General features: G+C 36.4%; 2 long non-coding RNA genes across 2 annotated transcripts; both read left to right on the forward strand.

Annotated features, from left to right (window-relative positions):
* The first annotated feature begins 111 nt into the window (after positions 1-111).
* On the forward strand, positions 112-1972 carry LOC114820975 (uncharacterized). Its single transcript, XR_003768353.2, has 2 exons — positions 112-250; positions 1274-1972. It is a non-coding gene; the product is annotated as an uncharacterized lncRNA (long non-coding RNA).
* A 1912-nt stretch (positions 1973-3884) lies between these two features.
* On the forward strand, positions 3885-6111 carry LOC103431112 (uncharacterized). The gene is made up of 2 exons (XR_528830.4): positions 3885-5652; positions 5740-6111. It is a non-coding gene; the product is annotated as an uncharacterized lncRNA (long non-coding RNA).
* Positions 6112-9067: the final 2956 nt, after the last annotated feature.

Here is a 9067-nt window from a genome sequence, read left to right on the forward strand (position 1 = left end):
AAATAATCCGAGTGCACCTACTTTATACGGTAAAGTTTCGCTTGCCTATTCCCTCCAAAACCACGGTACAATTTAGTCGGGTGAAATCTCTCGCTCTCTCCTTCCTCTCCTGACGCACTCTCGGTCCTCTCCAGCCGCTCTCTCTGCCTCTCGCGCGCTTGCTCTCTCGTGAATCCCAGTTAGTCTTCTCAAACGCCTTCTTCTTCGTTTGAATCCCAGTTCATCTTCTCATTTTTCTTCTTCTCCCCAGGTTCCGCCCCTCCCTCTGTTCTCCCCCCCTTCTATTTTTCTTGCAATTTTCTTTCAATTGATTGAATCTAGTTATTGTTTTCTCTCTAATTATGCAATTGATTATGTAATTTTGTGTTTTAATTAGAATTTTCGAATTTTAAGTTTTGCTGTTGGGGTCGAATTTTGGATTTGTTGTTGGTGTTGAACTTTCATCCATATCAGTATATTGTTTAGTACTTGGGATTGGGTGTGGAATTTTAGATTCTTCATGAACACCAGCAGTATTCGTTGTAGCTTTCGGTTCCTAACTTCCTATCACATTTAGCTCCATAAAAATATGATCTTTTCGCTGCCTCTTCTTCCTCCCAAGTTTTTTCACAGAAAAATTTGAGCTTGGAACACATTTCATTTTCTTTCTGTGATTTCAAATGTGAAAGTCGGTGGAATATGTGATTCTGTAATCTGGGTATATTTTGGTTTGAGTTTTGAGGCTCTGTTTGGTTGCTGAGAAAATCGATGGAGGGAAACTCTGGAGCTAAGCTATACATTTTCCTGTGCTCACTGTTTTTGAAGCATTAAACTTTCTTTTTTGTATCACATTAAAATAAAAACTTTCCCTTTTTCTACTTTGTTCATCTGATTGCTCTGCAGCCAAAAGAGCATGATTGGCACTGCTTAGTCAGTGAAGCAATGGTTTCATCTTTTTGCTTGATGGGTTTGTTTAATTTATGTTTGATTAATTGATGCTATTGCTTTGATTGTTATTGATATTATTTGCTTGCATTTCCCATTCCCTATGATTTGTTTTCATTTTGATGAATAAAGAGAAACTCATTTTGAAGTATGAAATGTGCATCCTGGTTTTGGTTGATGAGTTCTCATGCTATTCCGTTTTCAGTGTTATTATGCATTTTTGCTTTAATTAGCCAATAATCATGTCTTCCTGTGTCCTTCTTATGTTCTTACTTATATGTATAATGTCACGCTTCAGTTACTTAATTATTTGCCACTATCTAATAATGTTATTTTATATTTTCACTAGACATGGATGAAAGAAAGATTGTGGCATGCTTCATTGTTAAGTTGTGGTACTTGAATATTGTGACTTGGTTGATGATGTGGTTCATGATGAATCATAATTCAGCTAGGAGGCGGAATCTGCAACTTGCACTTAGAAATTCAAGTACCAAGAAAAGGAAGAGGTCAGCTGCTAATGATAATGATCTTGCTGTGACATTTAAAGAAATGATTTCTGAATCAGTCGATAAGTTGGGTGAAATTTTACAAGCTGTTTTTGGGAAAGGAGTGGATTCAAAACCTGAGATTGCTTCAGAATTGTCAAAGATGGATTTGTCTATTGAGGATCAAATCAAGGCACTGATTATCCTTTTTGAAAAGCCACATAATGAGAGGACATTCTTGTCTTTGGATGGTGCAATGAAAAAATCATTCGTACTCATGTTACTTGGACAAAGTAACCGCAATTGACATTGGAAAACAACAACATTATATTTTGTTAAAAGCAACATGCATATCTTTTTTTTAAAGCTACAACATGTATAATTTTGGGTACTTGGACAAATTGCTTCTTACTGAAAGCAAAGTAGCAGCATGCATATATTTTGGCTATCTGGACAAACTGTTTCTTACTGAAACCAACTTGCATTTGTATATTTTGTGAACTTGGATATGTGGTTGGATTAATCTATATAACGTAACGATTGTAGTTGTGTTTTGTGAACCTTCTTTTATGTTATTGGAAAAGATTTTGAATTTGATGTATGGAATTTGAAATTTTGTATGGTTTTCAATATGTATAAATATGAGAAAAGTTCAACAAACAAACAAAGATTTGTCAAATATTTTTTTCTTCCTTTTTCTTATCTGGTTCAGTACCAAACATAGTATAAATAATATAATCATTAGTTTGATACTGCATCAAACGTCCAACTAATTTAGTCAGTACTATCCGGTGCTTATTTATCATATCCGACAAAAATAGGTAGTACAGTCCAAGTTGCCAAATGAGGCCTATAAGTGACTATGTTGATTTCGGCGCAATGTCGTTTATTTGGATAGTGATCTACTGGTAGCTGGGTCGCTGGGTTGGTTGTCGGTTTTTAAAGCAGTGAGGCCCAGCCCAAATGTGAGGATTGGTAAGACTGGGCCTTGTTTCGGCCCAAATAATTAGTACGACTAGGGATTTTTTTTTTTTTTTTTGAGTAAATAGAAATTTTTTATACTAGGAAAGGGGAAGTTCACCTAAACCACACAATGAGTAACCTGATTTAGTATTGAATTTGTCATCCATGAAATTGGAACCTAAAACGACTCGAGAATGTTAGGTCACACTCTAACATCTTCCCTTTTTTTTTCTTTTTTTTGGCCATTCGGTTTTTTTCTTCAATCAACAACTACTCCACATAGAGGTGAAAATTTTCTCGTTGTTTCTCGGCTGCCAAACAGAATTTACCGACGCGCCGTACCTGGTAAGTATTTTGCCCTTTTACTCACATATTTTCACTGTTTTAACTATAATATTATATATTTTTTGGATTGTTTGGATACCAAGAAAACCCTGATTTACTAAAACCCTAAATTCAACGAGGCTAATTGTTTGTTGTTGAATTAGAACTAATCCAACTAGTAATTAGGTTTTATTGTAGATTAGGAGATCAGGAGATTTTTTTTCTGAATTTCGTGCATATTTTACCCCCATATATGTAATGTATAATTTTCTATGGATACTTAAACCCTCGTAAAATGCTTGTTAATCGTCAAAATTACATGGTGTTCGTCGCAGGAATCTCCTGGCGGACGAGCACACAGCTCCCCTGGGAGAATGGCGTCGGTTGAGGGTATCTGTCGTACTTCTGCTTTCTTCTCGGACTCGCTCGGGCAAGCCTTTGTCGGGCAGATCTTGGTCGGGCAAGACACACTTCGGGCAAGGCTCGTCGGGCAGTTCTGAAAGAGAAGGACAGAGTTAATTTGAAAGGGTGCCTTTGTGGGGCCTTAGGTGTAGGCCTTAAGGCTCACAATCAAGATTAACTTTGTCGTGCTCAGGCGTGCCACTGCCATCTTTAGTATGGCAGATGTTGAATGGGTGTTAAGCTTTGATTGAATATGTATGCGCCCGAGAAACCAAGTTAGATATAACAGGTGCCTTTGTGGGGCCTTAGGTATAGGCCTTGAGGCTTCCTGTCAACCTAAACCAGCGCTTGGATGTATCATATTTGGTCTTTTATGGTTGCCAGAGTCTTATCACTATTATACCTTTGATTATCTGAATCCAAGAGGTAGGACGAACCCAAATGAGTGCCTTTGTAGGGCCTTAGGTATAGGCCTTGAGGCTTCCCATCAGAGTTAATCCTTATACTCGGACCAACTAGACCGCAACATGAAATGAAGCTAAATAGATGCCTTCGTGGGGCCTTAGGTGTAGGCCTTGAGGCTTTCTATCAGAATTCACTCCGTGCTTAAGCCTTTTCTACGAATCAAGATATAATAGCAACAAAACGGAGAAATAGATTGATTACTTGCGCCCCAAGTAACTTCGGACTTCTCGCTTATCAAGGATTGTCGTGGATGGGTTGAGTCCACATAGAGTTCTTTTTTATGCCTTGAGGCCAAGGACTTTACTGATCTTTAAATTACATGCCCGCGGGCTTAAGACTTAGATCTGATTTGAACTCTGACGCGATTCAGATCGGATTCAAGTGCTGAAGACTCATTTTCATTATGACTTTGCTAGAAATAACTTGTATATAACTGGGAATATATAACATGTTATTGTGCTTTTAAAAGAAAGAAAAGACAAAGACAGAGCAAAGATAGTCGGGTAAGTTTGAACCTTATCGGCCAAGGCTGAACTTCTTACAAAATCTATCTTTGTGGCTCTGTCAGAGGTCTGAAAGCTTTTAGAGGGGTTGACGGGGGAGAAGAGGATACAAAATGAATCGATACCACCATGAACACGGTAGCAGAGCTATTACAGGGGTTTGGGAAGGTTTATCCCGAATGGGATGAAGGCTTGTGCTGACTACAGCTTCGTTGAAGGCAAATCTGGCTTGAGCAGAGTTTTGGCTTTTGTTTGTTTGTTTGAGTGTCCTTAATTCTGTCTTCTCTTCCTCCTTTTATAGACGACTTCAGCTTGGGTTCCTGTAGCAATAGCGGTGCCCGAATGCGGTTTGGTGATGACTCACTAGCTTTTTTACATGAATGCCACCAATAAAGTACTTTATTGGGCTGTGTAGTGACTGAATAGCCTACCCCCTGTGGTCTTTGAGTAGGTAAGCATGTGGCTTTTGTAACTTGTGCCCAGCCGAAAGCCTCTTTCCTGCCTCCTAAGTTTTCCTCTGGGCCTTGGGTTTGGGCCGACTTTCTCTCTGGCCCAAAGTTCAGATTTTATCCCAAACACATGGTTTTTGAACTTTTATCGGTAACATGTGTTTCTCGGAAACCGCATCGTATATATCGCAAATGGGTTCGAAATCAAAGTCAAAGCGTCGCAAAGCATGCACTAGAGATAGGATCAGTGATTTACCGGATGATATTCTTGGCCACATTCTTTCCTACAAGACATGTTGTAAAGACCTGTGTTTTATCACACAGAGGGAAACATATGTCGACTTCTGGTCCGAATTTAGACCTATTTGTGTTTCACAGGATATGATAAAGGTCGTACCACGGGGTTTGTAGATCAAGTATTTCTCTTCCTTGGTCGTCAAACATGCATAAAGTTCATCGTTGTCGCAGAATAGAGGATTATTTTGATCGTATTGATGCTTGGATTTGCACTGCCACTGGGCGTAATGTTGTTGAACTCGACCTTCAAGTTTATGTTTCCGTTGCTTCAGTCCTACAGTCCTACCTCAATTTGTTTCCTGAGGCTCAAGTACCTCCATGTTACAATACCTTAATTTCTTGACTAATTTCTTGACCAATCAAGAAGCGCTTTTCATGTCGCCCTGCGCTTGAAGATTTGATTATAGATGGACATTTTGCTATGCCTAAGGATGGTTCAACCGTAAACATAACTGTCAATGCACCTAAATTGAAAGGACTACGAATAAGTTTGGACGATGTTCGTATGGAAGTTGAGGATGTGGAGAAGCTTTGTATTGTTGCTGATGTCTCAAATCTTGAGAAGTTGGATCTGAAGAGAACTTTATGGATGCTATTCCTTGAAGAAACTGAAGGCCCCTTAGGCAGGTAGGGTTTTGCCCGTGTTATAATGTTGATAAAAAACATAGGATTTTGGCAGAAATCTTCACTGTCAAGTATTTGTTCCTTTCAGCTTCATTTTTAGGGGATTCTCGTATCGAATATCAATGTACTTTGCCTACGGTTAATCACTTGAACCTCTTGGAGCTATGTCTTTCAGTATGCCACGCTTGGAAATCACTAACAAACGCGCTCAAGGTATCGCCCAAACTGAAATATCTTGAATATCGATGTTCCTTTGCCTACATTTAACAATTTGTAACTGCTTGGAGCTACGTCTTTCAGTATGCTACGCTTGGAAATCACTAACAAACACGCTCAATGCCCCTGTGAGCATCATCCTAAGTCGATACTAGATGCCTCAGGACTATTTGCATACGAGGATTCAAGGGGCGACCAGATAAGTTGGAGGCGGCCGAGTACTTGTTGAATCATGGCAAGGTTTTGAATAAGTTGACAATTGATACTTGTGAGTTGTGATCTTAATGAAAAATTAATGAAGTAGAGCGGAAATTTTCAAGGTTGTATGTGGGTTCAAAGACTTGTAAAATTGAGTGAATCCTTTGAAATTTGTGAATGTACTTCTATCTATCCGATAGAACATGAATTTTATCTGCAGTTGTAGCGCAACCATATGAAATCTGTTGTACTTCTTAACCTGCCTTGTAAGTTTGCTAGACAAGGTTAGTTTTGCTATGTTCTAGAATTTAGAACAACTACTCCATTACATTAATAAAATGCGATTTATTCTTATAGTTGATGAAAATTCTTCATCATTTAATATACGAAGCATATAATGTATTGGAAAACAAAAAAGGGGGCGATTTGGGGGGTGGCTATGGATACGGTACTTTTATCTTCATAACCATATTCAAAACCGCATCGGATAATTTTAGTTTCTTCATATACGTCTCAATACTATAAATAACCACATCCAAATCGTCCTCAAATGATTGGGTAACCGCACAAAACAAATTTAACGGGTATAGTTTTCATCCCTAACTAGGTGAGCCTTCTAGTCAGGGAATGGAGTTGGCTAAGGGTGAGCTTGTGCCTGGATCAGCATCAAAGTCACACTCTATATAAGGCATATCACAACACTAATCTCAATTCAGAAAATCCTTGCATCATCCCACTATATGGCAAGTCGTATTTTAAGTTCCTACTTCCTAAGACTTTGAAGACAAGAACACCAAAAAAGGCAATGACTTTTGACTTTTTTTTCTTTTAACTGAGTATTAGGTAAATGAATTAGCAAATTGGTATCAATTAGTATTAAAAAAATAGTCATCATGTTCTCTGTTTTCAAGAAATGCTTGTAATATTCTCACTTGGGCTCTTTTGTTCTACTTTTGTGAATCTCCTTCCCATTTTGAAGTTTGATGACCGTCACCTTATACTTTCTAAATCACCCTCTAAAGATCAACTCTCCCAAAAAAAATAACCAAATAAAAAATCTTTTAACCTTGCAATTAACATTGGAAATTTTAGTGTTTAAGTGAATCAATTTGTCTATTTATTGAATAACTATTTCGGGTTTTTTGACAAAAAAAATAATAAGATTCGGGTTTAGTTTAATTTTTGCGTATACAATCTCTAAAGGGCAATCTAAAAAGTAAACGGTTTCGATCATCAAGCAACAATGTAATAATGAGGAGAGCCGAAAATGTAAAGGGCAAATGTCCAAATAAGAAGGTTGCTAATACTCTTCCTCTTTTTAATGTGTAATATATAAAAGAAGTATATGATAATTTTTAGCATGTCAATAACAACTCTAAATTAAATTATCAACTTAGCGATGATTAGAAATTTAAGCAAGTGCATAGTTTCCTAAAGACAAAAAAAAATTTGTGAGAGATACCCTCTTAAAAGTAGTGCTTCTTCCATCTACGCTGCTGGCGTTGCTTTTGCTTCTTCCCTTCCCTATACTTGGGTTTTGGTCCTTACCTTTTTTTTAAGTAATGCCAAACCCTAACACTAATTTCTCAGTGTTTCTCCTTTTTATGGTGTAAAAAAATTAATATTTTCTCTTCTTTCTTGTCTCTTAAAAGGAGAACCCACTGTCGTTTAAAGCTTCATATGTACAATATATAAAATTTCTAATTCTGCGCATGCGATTGGTAAAAACGTAGAACTTGTATAAATGTAATTAGGGTTCATGGTTTTGAAGTTATAGCCCCTCCAAAAGGGTTTCGAAGTGATCCGCCAAAAAAAAACCCCTCCCACGAATATGTTCTTTAGAACTTCCACGAAACGATATGTGTACTCTTTTCTACTAATAATAGATGAGTGAAAAGTTGAAACCATCTAACGCATGAATAGGATCGCATTTGCATCGAAGTCCCAACGAGTCTTCTCACGTAATTAGCTACACATGAGGATAAAGGTAAAGATAGCTAGAGAAAAATGAAAGTTCACTCATACATCTAAGTTTTCTTACAATAATGTGTATATTTCCCTTATTATTTGATTAATTACGCAATGAAAATATAAACACAAAACTGGTAATATATACAACTAGTTACAAGACCGTTTTTCTCCTCTAAAAGATTAATGCTAATTAATTTAAGATAAAGTGTAATTAAGCTAAATTTGAGTGCAGCGTTTAAACCTTTGATGGCTACCTAGATTCTTTTAACTAGTGGACAACAAGTGACAATGGTTTGGCACCTTTAAATAATATTATTGTTTTCATTTCTTTAATTGCATGCGTCGTTACTCACATCTTTTAATGTATTTATATACTTTAGCTTTTTTTATTTATATTATTGGCTTTTTAAAGGCTATTGCCCACTATTTACTTCAATTTTTATTTTGTTGCTAATGCACGTCACAAATTCGAAGCCGTACACTACATTTTAAGGATACAAACATTGAGTACAAACTTTTAGCTTAAGAGTTAGGAAAACCCCAACACTCTTAAAGGTCCACAAGAGATACGATGCTTCCTTGATCTTAAAATTATAAATATAAAAACATTTTTAGATCCTAAAAGATTTTGATTTTGGAATTCTCAATCTAATCATCAATAAATAAGTGAATAATTAAGCAAAAACTAACTCAAAAATCATATATATTTTCTTGCTGGGCCCAAGTTAGTGTAAAGATAAGAGATTTAGGTGCAAGGTTAGATTAATTTGGACCGTTCCCCTCATCGTTTAGTCGTCAAGGAGTCAAACCTCCTCAGAACCCTAAAAAAATTTGAGCACGAAACCAGATCATATCAAATTTAAAGGAGATATTTGATAGACATTTTATTATGCATGATTGCATGATTACATGTCATGTGCAATGTTATTAAGTATATAATTAGGTAGGCACAAAAAAAGACGTGATTAAGATCAAGTTTTGTTATCATATGTATTCGAGTTACAAATATACTTTATTACATGAGGAAATTAATAATTAAAATTAACACGTAAATTAGGATATTCCGCCACTTCAATAGAACACAATAATTTCTCAAGTTATTGATATCAAACTCACATGAGTGATTATAATGCATGACTTTAGTATATTTAGTTGCAATATGTCCGTTTATTAACCAACCTTCGATGAATTTGGGTTTATTTAAGAATAATACATTTTGTCAACCATTTTTGTTTTACAAATT

Source organism: Malus domestica, chromosome 14 (assembly GCF_042453785.1).
Source record: "Malus domestica chromosome 14, GDT2T_hap1".
Classification (NCBI taxonomy): Eukaryota; Viridiplantae; Streptophyta; class Magnoliopsida; order Rosales; family Rosaceae; genus Malus; species Malus domestica.